The 12764-nt window shown below is 47.0% G+C and overlaps 1 long non-coding RNA gene across 1 annotated transcript in view; it reads right to left on the bottom strand.

Annotated features, from left to right (window-relative positions):
- Window positions 1–12764, bottom strand: part of LOC127568845 (uncharacterized) — an 87313-nt gene that overhangs the window by 22170 nt on the left and 52379 nt on the right. The window lies entirely within an intron of this gene.

Raw genomic sequence — 12764 nt, forward strand, 5'->3', positions numbered from 1 at the left:
TTTGTGAAACACTGCCACAGTCAGGAAACTGCAAGATTCGGCTTTGTAAACAGAGCCTGAATTGTTTACCGGTGTACATAATGCTGTTTCCGTCCTCAAGAACACGCATTTGAAAAACAAAATCACCATTTATTGTGTTTCCTTTTGCAAAATATTCCACCTTTCTCTTCTGGAAACACTTGTGCTTGGTGGAGAGTAGTTCCCCCCTTGCCCCTCTTCCCTATCCCAAGTGAGTTTTTAAGTGAGAGCTGAAGGGTATCCAGGGTTACGGAGATTGATTGGCAAAGTGGGAATGAGGTGAACAATTACATCAGCCGTTGAATGGTGGAGAAGGCTCCAAATGCTCTGTACTCGCTGTAACGATAATGCACAGTGGTGTAGTGGTTAGCATAACACTGTTATAGCGCCAGCGACCCGGGTTCAATTCTGGCCGCTGTCCGTAAGGAGTTTGTACGTTCTCCCCGTGTCTGTGTGGTTTTCCTCCAGGTGCCCCGGTTTCCTCGCACATTCCAAAGATGTACGGGTTAGGAAGTTGTGGGCATGCTATGTTGGCGCCGGAAGAGTGGCGACACTGGCGGGCTGACCTCAGCACATTCTCAGTTGCGCAAAAAGATGCATTTCACTGTGTGTTTCGATGTACATGTGACCAATAAATAAATATCTCATCTTAGAACAGAGAACATACCTGATGTCTACAACTGCTCTGCCCAGGACTGCAAGAAACTGCAGAGAGTTGTGGACACAGTCCAGAACATCACAGAAACCAGCCTCCCCTCCATGGACTCTGTCTATACCTCTCGCTGCCTTGGTGAAGCAGCCAGCATAATCAAAGACCCCACCCACCCGGGACATTCTCTCTTCTCTCCTCTCCCATCAGGCAGAAAATACAGGAGCCTGAGGGCACGTACCACCAGGCTCAAGGACAGCTTCCATCCCACTGTGATAAGACTATTGAACTGTTCCCTTATACGATGAGATGGACTCTTGACCTCACAAACTACCTTGTCATGACCTTGCACCTTATTGTCTACCTGCAATGCACTTCCCTGTAGCTGTGACACTTTACTCTGTATTCTGTTATTGTTTTTACCCTGTACTACCTCAATGCACTGTGTAATGAATTGACCTGTACGATCAATATGCAAGACAATTCTTTCACTGTACCTCAGTACATGTGACAATAATAAACCAATACCAATACCAAAATAGCTGGCACAAACAAAGTGAGCGGAACAGCCTCATCCTTCTCTATATAACTCTATAATCCCATTCATTAGTTGAATGAAGATGTTGTTTGGTTACATCTGTGCAGTAAGTTCCCAGCTTGTGCCAGGAGGAGATGGTATATCATGTATATGGAGTGTGAGAGTTTGTAGCCTCTATTTGAGTATCTGAAGGGGCTGCTCCTCAAGTTCTGGCTGCACTTCAGCCCCATGCTCCTGATCTTCAGTCACCCGGTGCGGAGGGGGGGTGTGGGTCGGTCAGGGGATCTCCTGGTCGGTTTGTTCCTGGGCTTGGCCAAGGTGGCCATTCATGGGTCTAGATGGTGAGCAGTCGAAGTCATGCATTTATGGTAAGAGGGGGGTAGGTTCAGAACAGACGTGAGGGGTACATTTTTACTGAGAGAGTGGTGGATGCCTGGAATACATTGCCTGATAGGATGGTTGAGGCAAATTCGTTGGGGGCTTTTAAGAGGGGCTTGGACGGGCACATGAATGAGAGGAAAATAGAGGGATATGGGCATTCTGTAGGTAGGAGGCATTAGCTATGTTGGCACAACATTGTGGGCCGAAGGGCCTGTTCTGTGCTGTACTGTTCTATGTTCTATCTATGTTCTATGTTCTGCCCAAGCCAACTGCCTGTCCCTCTTCCGGGTTTACACCAGTGCCCATGTGTCCCTAGAGAAGAGCACAAAGTGTCCACGGGTACAAGGGGGGATATCTGGGACCAGTGAGCGCCTCAGGGGATGGAGTGTGTTCTGGACAGTGATGACCATGTTATAATTTGAAACTGTAAATAGTGTGTATCATGAAGTACTGTCATATTGTATTAATGTGATTCTGTAATCACTAAATAAACTACCTTTGGTAAAGGAAAAAAAAGTTCCCAGCTTGCTTTACATGGAACATAGAACAGAACAGTAACAGGCCCTTCGGCCCACGATGTCTGTGCCAAGCACGACGCCAAATTAAACTAATCCCATCTGCCTGCACACAATTCATATCCCTCCATTCTCTGCCTGTTGAAGTTCCTGTCTCAGTACCTCTTGTATTGTCATGTCTGCTTCCACTAAGCTCGTGACCACAGGGGACATCACAACTGATCTGGTCCTCACCCGAGCTCCAATGAAGAAATATTTCCATGTCCTGTTTTCACTCTCTCCCTTCTCCCCGAGTTCGATTAGTCCTACTCCCTCTCCTCCCCAGGATGAACAAGCAGAAGGCATTAACCTTGGTACAGGTCCTCCCTCGGTTACAACTGCCTTACTTATGGACACCCTGTGCATACGAGCGAGTGTTTGGGAGGCCGGCGGGATGGATGGGGATGGATTTGCCGGCTGTTGAGGGGCTGCAGGCATCTTCTGCCGGGTGAGAATGGGGCATTTCCATGTGTCTTCTCTCCCCCCCCACCCACTTCCCTGAACTGCAGCACTCGGGGGCTGGGTGAAACCAAGCAGAACCGGGACCACTGAGCAGACTCGCTCGCTCACACACTGAGTCAGTGAGGCCGGTTGGCTCCCCTGTCACCGCCGTTTCCTGGATCCTCTCCTACCCACTGTTGTTCTTCAAAGTCAAAATCGAGTTTATTGTCAAGTGCATGTATGCACAGGTGCAATAAAAAACTTACAGCAGCAGCATCACAGGCACATAAGATTTCTTTATAAGTCACATGTACGTCGAAACACACAGTGAAATGTATCTTTGCGTAGAGTGCGCTGGGGGCAGCCCGCAAAGTGTCGCCACACTTCCAGCGGCAACATAGCATGCCTAACCTGTATGCCTTTGGAATGTGGGAGGAAACTGGAGCACCCAGAGGAAACCCATGCAGACACGGGGAGAACGTACAAACTCCTTACAGACAGCGGCCGGAATTGAACCCGGGTCGCTGGCGCTATAATAGCGTTACTCTCATAGCGTCAGATAAGCAGCATTCACAAGTAAAACATAAATTATGCACAATTTTTACAAGAAGGAAATTAGAACAAAAATAGAGTCCATTTTAGTGCAAAGTGGTCATAGTGCTGCTATACTGAGGTAGTGATTAGGTTTGTTCATTTCTGACTTAAGAACCATTTGAGTCACGAACAGTTCTCAGTAACAGAACCCTGTCATAATCTGGGGACTTCCTGAATGTCCTTCAGAAAACGTGCTTGCGAAAGGAACTATCCAAAATGCAAGTTAGTCTTACTTTTGTTTCTTTCCAGCTGGTTGAATGTTTGCCAGGACTCTGGGAGGGGTCCTGATTCTTATTCAGACAGTGGCACTCTCCTGAACCAACAGGCCTTGGTTTCACGTCGCAGTCAACATAGAACATAGAATAGTACAGCACAGGAACAGACTCTTCAGCCTGAACTGAAGTAAACCTGACTGCCTGCATATGATCCATATCCCTCCATTCCCTGCATGTTAATGTCTAAAAGCCTCTTAAACACCACAGCAGTGTAATGGTTAACGTGACGCTTTACAGAGCCAGCGACTCGGGTTCAATTCCGGCCACTGTCTGTAAGGAGTTTGTATGTTCTCCCCGTGTCTGCGTGGGTTTCCTCCGGGTGCTCCGGTTTCCTCCCACATTCCAAGGACGTACGGGTTAGGAAGTTGTGGGCATGCTATGCTGGCGCTGGAAGTGTGGCGACACTTGCGGGCTGCCCCCAGCGCACTCTACGCAAAGATGTCGCCACACTTCCAGCGGCAACATAGCATGCCTAACCTGTATGCCTTTGGAATGTGGGAGGAAACTAGAACACCCGGAGGAAACCCAAGCAGACACGGGGAGAACGTACAAACTCCTTACAGAACCTGGGTTACTAGCGCTGCAATAGCATTATGCTAACCGCTACATTACCGAAATGGAAAATGATCGTTGATAAATAACCAGTGGGAAGTTAAACCATTCATGCATGTGAGAGTCAAATAGGTAAATTGGTTTATTATTGTCACATGTACTGAGATACAGTGAAAAACTTTGTTTTGCATGCCATCCAGACAGATCATTTCATTGTGTCAGCAGATCGAGGTAGCACAAGGGAAAAGCAATAACAGAGTGCAGAATATATCGTGGACACAAGAAATTCTGCGGGATTCTGGAACCTGGAGCAATACACAAAAAGTGCTGGAGGAGCTCTGCAGGTCAGGCAGCATCCATGGAGGAAAATAAACAGTCGACGTTTCGGGCCGAGACCCTTCATCAGTCTCGACCCGAAACGTCGACTGTTTATTTCCCTCCATGGATGCTGCCCGGCTTGCAGAATATATTGTTACAGTTCCAGGGAAAGTGCAGTGCAGGTAGACAATAAGGTGCAAGGTCATGACGAGCTGGATTTGAACTTTGGTACGTGGTAAGTGGAACCAGGTGAGGTAGGGGATGGTAGGCAGTTGTATCTGAGCAGGGGGTAGTTGGGAGACAGTGGCTGGTGGGTGATAAGTAAGGCAAGAGAAAGAAAAGGGGCAGATGCAGCCCAGGTATGGGGAGAGGAGGGTGGGGGAAGAGACAGAGACAGGAAGGGGTGAAGTCGAGACATGAGGTTACAGATGCTGGAGGCTGATAAGTAAGGAAGGTGATAAGTGGAAACAGATAAGGGAGGGGATGATGGGCAGACGGACCCAGTTGGGGAAGAGGATACGAGTCCTGGCGGGTGTAGTGTGTGGGTGATATGAAGATGGAACCAGGAGGGAGGGGGTCAGGATGGAGGGTACAAGGCTCGGTGACGTGGGGTGGGTGGGAGAGTGATTTCAGGAGAACCTGTGCGGATCAGAAGGAGCCAGAGGGAATGCGTGTGTGGAACCAGACTGCAGGGGAAAGAGTGCTCCTGGATCACTCTACCTCGTCATGGTCTTGCATCTTGTTGTCTGCCTGCACTGCACTTTCTCTGTAACTGTAACGCTTTATTCTGCGTTCTGTTATTGCGTTTCCCTTTGTACTACCTCGATGCACTGATGTGGTGAAATGATCTGTATGGACGGCATGCAAAACAAAGTATTTCTGCCGTACCTCGGTACATGTGACAATAATAAACCAAGTACCAGTTTACTTAGATTCCTTCGAAGTTTTGTTCCTGGACTTGAAGGATGTACAGTGTCTTCAGGTGTGATCTCACCATAGCCAGCAGAGTGGAACAACAAGTGGGGCCACTGCCTCCCAGCTCCAGAGACCCGGGGTCAATCCTGACCTCCGCTGCTGTCTGTGTGGAGTGTGCACGTTCTCTCTGTGACCGCGTGGGTTTCCCCCGGGTGCTCCGGTTTCCTCCCACATCCCAAAGACATGCAGGTCGGCAGATTCATTGGCCTCTGTAAATTACCCACAGTATGTAGGTGAGTGGTGGAATCTGCAGGGGTTGGGGGACTTAATGGGAATGTGGGGAGAATAAAATGGGTTCGGTAGGATTAAAAAAAGTAAGTTGTTCGTGGCTGGCATGGAGAAGCTGGGCCAAAAGGCCTGTTTCGGTGCTGTATTCCCTGTGACTCTATGACTCTAAGCAGCACAGCTTCACACTGTGAACTATCACTGCAACAAACTAGTTTCCATAGCATTCAGCTTCAGAGGCACCTGTAATGTCTGGGGAAGCCAGATGCAGAGAAATTGCACAGATCCTTGCAGTCTACTTTCCTCTGGGAGCTCACCTGATTGTCAGCTGCATGTAGGGAGAGCGGAAAGAAATAAAACAAGAAATCTGGGTGCAGAATAATTATCTAAAGTTTGCTTCACAAGTGAGCATTTGACTCAGTGGTGGAGGAACTCAGCGGGTCAGGCAGCGTCTTTGGAGGGAAGTGGACAGTTGACATTTCAGGTCGAGACCCTTTGTCTGGACTGAATGATAGAGGGAAGGTGGCCGGTATAGAGAGGTGGAGGGAGGGTTTGAAGCAAGACCTGGCAAGTGGATTCAGGTGAGGAGGGGTGATGGGCAGATGGTGGAGGGAAGTGTGGGAGTAGTGACAGAGGCTGGGAGGTGACAGGTGGAGGCGACAAAGGGCTGTAGATGATAGAATCACCTCCCAGCCTCTGCTGCTATTCCCACCCTCCCCTCCTCCATCTGCCGATCACCCCCCCTCACCTGGATCCACCTATCGCCTGCCAAATCTTTCTCCACCACTTCCCCTCACCTCTTTATACTGGCCATCTCCCCTCTATCAGTCCAGGTGAAAGGTCTCAACCCGAAATGTCAACTGTCCATTTCCCTCCACAGATGCTTCCTGACCTGCTGAGTTCCTCCAGTGGCTTGTGTTTTACTCCAGATTCCAGCATCTGCAGTCTCTTGTGTCACGATTTGACTCAATGCCTTTGGCTGGAGATGGAGCACAGAGTAAGGCCCGAGACTGGTTGTTAAGCTACCCACCATTGCTTTTGTGGGGATGGTCTGGGATGAACTATATTTCCATTTTAGTTTAGCTTTTGTAGATATTACAAACATAGCATGCCAACTTAGATTCTGAATATTGACTGGGTCAGATAGAACATAGAACACTACAGCACAGTACAGGCCCTTTGGCCCACAATGTTGTGCCGACATTTTATCCTGCTCTAAGATCTATCTAACCCTTCCCTCCCACATAGCCCTCTATTTTTCTATCATTCATGTGTCTATCTAAGAGTCTCTGTCCCTAATGTATCTGCCCCCACAACCTCTGCCGGCAGTGCATTCCATGCATCCACCACTCTCTGTGTAAAAAAACTTACCTCTGACATCCCCCTTATACCTTCCTCCAATCACCTTAAAATTATGCCCCCTCATGTTAGCCATTGTCACCCCGGGAAAAAGTGTCTGATTGTCCACTCGATCTATGCCTCTTATCATCTTGTACATCTCTATCAAGTCACCTCTCATCCTCCATGTCTCCAAAGAGAAGAGATATCCACAATGTCATCTGGATTACCTATACACTTTCAGGAGATCAGGCAAACATTTACTGTCCAGCCCGGATTGTCCTTAAGAAGGTGATTGTGAGCCATCACCTTGACCTGCCTTTGTATCTAGTTATAGAGCAGGAATTTGGAACTGGAGATGGTATTGGTCTACTATTGTCACATGAACTGAGGTACAGAGAAAAAATCATCGTGCATACCATCCATACAGATCAATTCATTACGCAGTGCATTGAGGTTGTACAAGGTAAAACAATAACTGAATGCAGAATAAAGTGGTACAGTTACAGAGAAAGTGCAGTGCGGGTACACAATAAGGTGCAAGGCCATAATGAGGTAGATTGTGAGGACAAGAATCTGGCCAATGACCTGGGTTCAAATCTGGCCACTGTCTGTAAGGAGTTTGTACGTTCTCCCCATGTCTGCGTGGGTCTCCTCCGGGTGCTCCGGTTTCCTCCCACATTCCAAAGACGTACGGGTGAGGAAGTTGTGGGCATGCTATGTTGGTGCCAGAAGCGTGGCGACACTTGCGGGCTGCCCCCAGAACACTCCACGCATAAAGATGTATTTCACTGTGTGTTTCGATGTATATGCGACTAATAAAGATATCTTATCATACTAGGAATCATTCAATAATCTTATAACAGCAGGATAGAAGCTGTCCTTGAGCATGGTGGTACGTGCTTTCAGGCTTTTGCATCTTCTGCTCAATGGGAGGGGAGAGAAGAGAGAATGTCCAGGGTGGGTGGTGTCTTTGATTATGCTGGCTGCTTTACTGAAGCAATGAGAAGTGTAGACAGAGTCCATGGAGGGGAGGCTGGTTTCTGTGATGTGCTGGGCTGTGTCCACAGCCCTCTGCAGTTTCTTGCGGTCACGGGCAGATTTGTTGCCATACCAAGCCGTGATGCATCGAAATCAGATGCCAGGAGTTTAGACCCAGTTCTAGGATCTAAAGTTCCAAGCTCCAATTTCCAGGGTTTAGACCCAGCAATAGTGAGAGACTGGCATTATACTTCTCAGTCAAGATGGTTTGTGTCTTAGAAGAGAACCAGCAGAGAATGGCAATTCTATGTACCTGCTGTTCTTATTCTCCCTGGTGATGGACATCACAGGTTTGGGAGCTGGTGTCTAAGTAGCACAGGCGAATTACTGCAGTGCATTTCGTAGACGGCACACAATACAATCGCAGTGTGGTGCTGGTGGAGAGGCAGAGTATTTAAGATGGTGGGTTGGGTGCCAATCAACTGGATTGCTTCATCCTCAATGGAATAAGTATCAGGAGTTATAAGCAAGTGCTTATATGTTGATTTCATACCTCTCACACGTGGATTAATGAGGGCAATGGATCCCTAACTGGAGGATGAGGAGGGAAATTTGCAATTTTATTCCTTCACTATATACTGCATTTCATGTTGTTACCTGCTTAAAATCCATTTGTCAGAAAGTGGGGCCAGGAAGTAACCCACTTGATGAGCTGCATCAGGAATAAAAGGTTACAGGGGAATAAAACACTAAAATGTTGAGGATAAAAACAGTTAAAGAGTGAGAAAGCACAGAGGGATACAGAAGGCATGTGTAGAGATAAACAGACACCCATTTACAACAAGAGGAAAGAGAGAGAGAGGCAGATAAAGAGGGAGAGAGTGGGAGAGTGTGTGAGAAAGAGCGACAGAGAGAGAGGCACAGAGGAGAGGCACAGAGAGAGGGAGGCAGAGAGGGAGGGAGGCACAGAGAGGGAGGAACAGAGAGAGAGGCACGGAGAGAGGAACAGAGAGAGGAACAGAGAGAGGCACAGAGAGGGGGAGGCACAGAGAGAGAGCCACAGAGAGAAAGGAACAGAGAGGCACAGAGAGGGGGATGCACAGAGAGAGGGAGGCACAAAGAGGGAGTCACAGAGAGGGAGTCACAGTGAGGGAGGCACAGAGAGAGGGAGGCACGGAGAGAGGGAGGCACGGAGAGAGGGAGGCATGGAGAGAGGGAGGCACGGAGAGAGGGAGGCATGGAGAGAGGGAGGCACGGAGAGAGGGAGGCATGGAGAGAGGGAGGCATGGAGAGAGGGAGGCACGGAGAGAGGGAGGCATGGAGAGAGGGAGGCACGGAGAGAGGGAGGCATGGAGAGAGGGAGGCACGGAGAGAGGGAGGCACGGAGAGAGGCGATTAGGGGCAGGCAGAATGCTCATGAGGTGACACATAATGTAAGAAAGCGAACAACATTGCACACATATTCACACACACACCCAGACATGTGCCCCCATAACACAAACACACCCACACACATACATGCACACTCATACACAAACACACCCAAATATATTCACACATACTCGTGTCTTCAATCATACAGACACATAAAAACACCCACAAGGAAATGCACCCATGCACACATAGTCTCCCAAAGTACTTTACAGATGTGTGTTTTTAGAAGCAAATTACTCCTGTAGTATAATCACTGGTATTATTTGGGAAGAGCTGTAACATTTAAAGAACTATGGACATTCTGGGTTGAATAAATTCTATCGTGCCATAAACTTTCATGATCCTCTCCATGATGAAAACCCAGACAGGAACACAGAGGCTCTCAGAGACACAGGATGCAGACAGATGGTAAACGGACACAGCAGACATGCAAGTGGTGGGAGTGGAGAAAGGTGATTGTGGTTAGAATCTTGGGACTGATTCTAACAGCAAGGAAACAGAACAACCATCCACACTGACTGTCAAACGCTCATTTACACTCATCCTAGACAAATCTCACTTAATCCTCCCCACATCCTCATCAACTACTCCCAGATTCTACCACTCACCTACACACTAGGGGTAATTTACAGTAGCTAATTACTCTACCAATCTGCATGTCTTTGGCAGAACATAGAACATGACAGCACAGCACAGGCCCTTCAGCCCATGATGTTGTGCTGACATTTTATCCTGCTCGAAGATCTATCTAACCCTTCCCTCCCACATATCCCTCCATTTCTCTATCATTCATGTGTCTATCTAAGAGTCTCTTAAATATCCCTAATGTATCTGCCGGCAGTGCGTTCCACGAACCCACCACTTTCTGTGTAAAAAACTCACCCCTGACATCCCCCTTATACCTTCCTCCAATCACCTTAAAATTATATCCCCTCATGTTAGCCATTGTCGTCTTGGGAAAAAGTCTCTGACTGTCCACTCAATCTATGCCTCTTATCATCTTGTACACCTCTATCAAGTCCCCTCTCATCCTCCTTCTCTCCAAAGAGAAAAGCCCTAGTTCACTCAACCTATCCTCATAAGACATGCTCTCCAATCCAGGCAGCATCCTGGTAAATCTCCTCTACACCCTCTCTAAAGCTTCCACATCCTTCCTATAATGAGGCGACCAGAACTGAACACAATACTCCAAGTGTGGTCTAACCAGAGTTCTATAGAGCTGCAACATCACCTGGCGGCTCTTGAACTCAATACCCTGACTAATGAAGGCCAACACTCCATAAGCCTTCTTAACAACCCTGTCGACCTGCACGGCAACCTTGAGGGATCTATGAATGTAGACGCCAAGATCTCTCTGTTCCTCCACACTGCTAAGAGTCCTGCCATTAACCTTGTATTCTGCCTTCAAATTCGGTCTTCTAAAGATGTGGGAGGAAACTGGAGTGCCTGAAGGAAACCGATGCAGTCACAGGGAGAACGTGCAAACTCCACACAGACAGTACCTTTTTGTTTCGTGTCAACTCGAAAGGGTGATTTGCACACATACATACAGAACCCACTGAGGCTACCTGTACCCCGATTGCCATTTGAAAACTGAAGACTGGGTCAGCTTACAGAGGATCAACGATGAATTACTGCTGAGTACTACTTACTTCATACCAGCGCATGTTACTTATGACTACCTAACCCTGATCAGCGAATTATTGTATATACACCAAGGTTTGAAAGGTCTTAGGAATGTTCCAAGGAACTTTAAGGAAGAGAAACTGGGTAAAAGTTATCCCAGAAAGAAGGAGACATAAGAACAGAAGAAACGAAATCAGAATGGACCTTTCACCTTAGCACCATTCTCCTCAATAACTTCACGTCCCTTGTTTCACTTAATATCTTAAAATCTATCAATCTAATCTTTTACCTTAGCGCCACTTTCTTGCACTGCCCCATATCCCTTGATCCCCTATCGATCTCTGCCTTAAATTTACAGAGCAGTGCAGAATCCACAGCCCTCTTGGGTAGAGAATTCCAAAGATTCATTTCCCTCTGGGTGAAGAAATGTCTTTTTCATCTCTGTCCTGAATGGCTGACTCCTGCTTTGGAGGCTATGTCCCATTGATTCGGGAGACCCAGCCAAGGGAAACACATGGACTCTGATGATTTCAACTGAAATTAAAGTTCCAAGCATTGTGCTAAGGGCCCCTGAGTGAAGCAAAATAAACTCACACAAGTTTTGACTTTGTAACTGTTCTTTCAGAGCAAGCTTATGATTAATTATTTGTGGCAGGCCAGATTACAAAGCATCGTCTTTCAATTTTTGTTGATATTAATTCAAGCAGTGAGTTTATGTCCAAACAGATAGTTTTTCAATTTCAGTGTCACTCGGGATTTGATGAACCTGCTACTCACTGAATACATTTTGAGACACAGCATGCTTCCTGTCTGAGCTGTTTTGAATTTAGGAGTTGTTCTGCTTCTTGTATGGCTCCCTGGTCAGTGATTTCAGACAAGCATCATCAATAGCATAAATGAGGAAAACACTTTTTGGTGAAAGTAGTTTGCAATTCTTACCAGTACAGGTGTGTCACAGAGCTTCAACAATTTTCTTACTCATACACCGCACAAGTCCGTACCTATTGACTTTCAACTATGGTTCAGCAACAATACTATGTAAGGTTTCTCGGTTTCGAACGTTCTTCAATCACAATCTAAATTTTTAAACTCCCGAGTATTTTTTTGCATAAACCAGTTTTACTAGATGCGCAGTCAAAGTCAAATTTACTGTCATCTGTGCAAGTACATGTGTGCACAGGTGCAATAAAAAACTTACTTGCAGCAGCATCACAGGCACATAGCATCACAGAAGCAGCATTCATGGGAAAAACATGAACTAAACACAATTTTTACAAGAAAGAACACAATTAGAACAAAAGAAAACCAAGTCCATTTTAGCTCATCATAGAGACATACAGCACAGAAGCAGGCCTTTCAGCCCAACTGGTCTATCCCAACCAAAGTGTCCACCAAGCTAGTCCCATTTGCCCACATTTGGCCCATATCCCTCTAAACCTTTCCTATCCATGTATTTATCCAAATGTCTTTTAGATGTCGTTATTTTACTTACCTCAACTTCCTCTGGCAGCTCATTCCATATATGGACCACCCATTGCATGCAAAAGTTGCCCCTCAGGGTATCTTTACATCTTTCCCCTCTCACCTTAAGCATATGCCCTCTAGGTTATGGTTCCCCTTCCCAGGAAAAAGACAGTGTGCATTCACTCTATACAGGGTTATAGAGTAATGCAGCTGTCACAGAGTTATACAGCAGGGAAACAGGCCCTTCAGCCCAACTCATCCATGCTGACCAAGATGCCACATTTAGATGGACATCTTGGTCCGCATGGATGAGTTGGGCTGAAGGGCCTGTTTCCCTGCTGTATTTGCTCTAAGTTAGTCCCATTTGATGCTGAGACTTCACAGCCTTCTTGAGTAGAGAA

The sequence above is a fragment of the Pristis pectinata genome, chromosome 3 (assembly GCF_009764475.1).
Source record: "Pristis pectinata isolate sPriPec2 chromosome 3, sPriPec2.1.pri, whole genome shotgun sequence".
In the NCBI taxonomy this organism is placed as follows: domain Eukaryota; kingdom Metazoa; phylum Chordata; class Chondrichthyes; order Rhinopristiformes; family Pristidae; genus Pristis; species Pristis pectinata.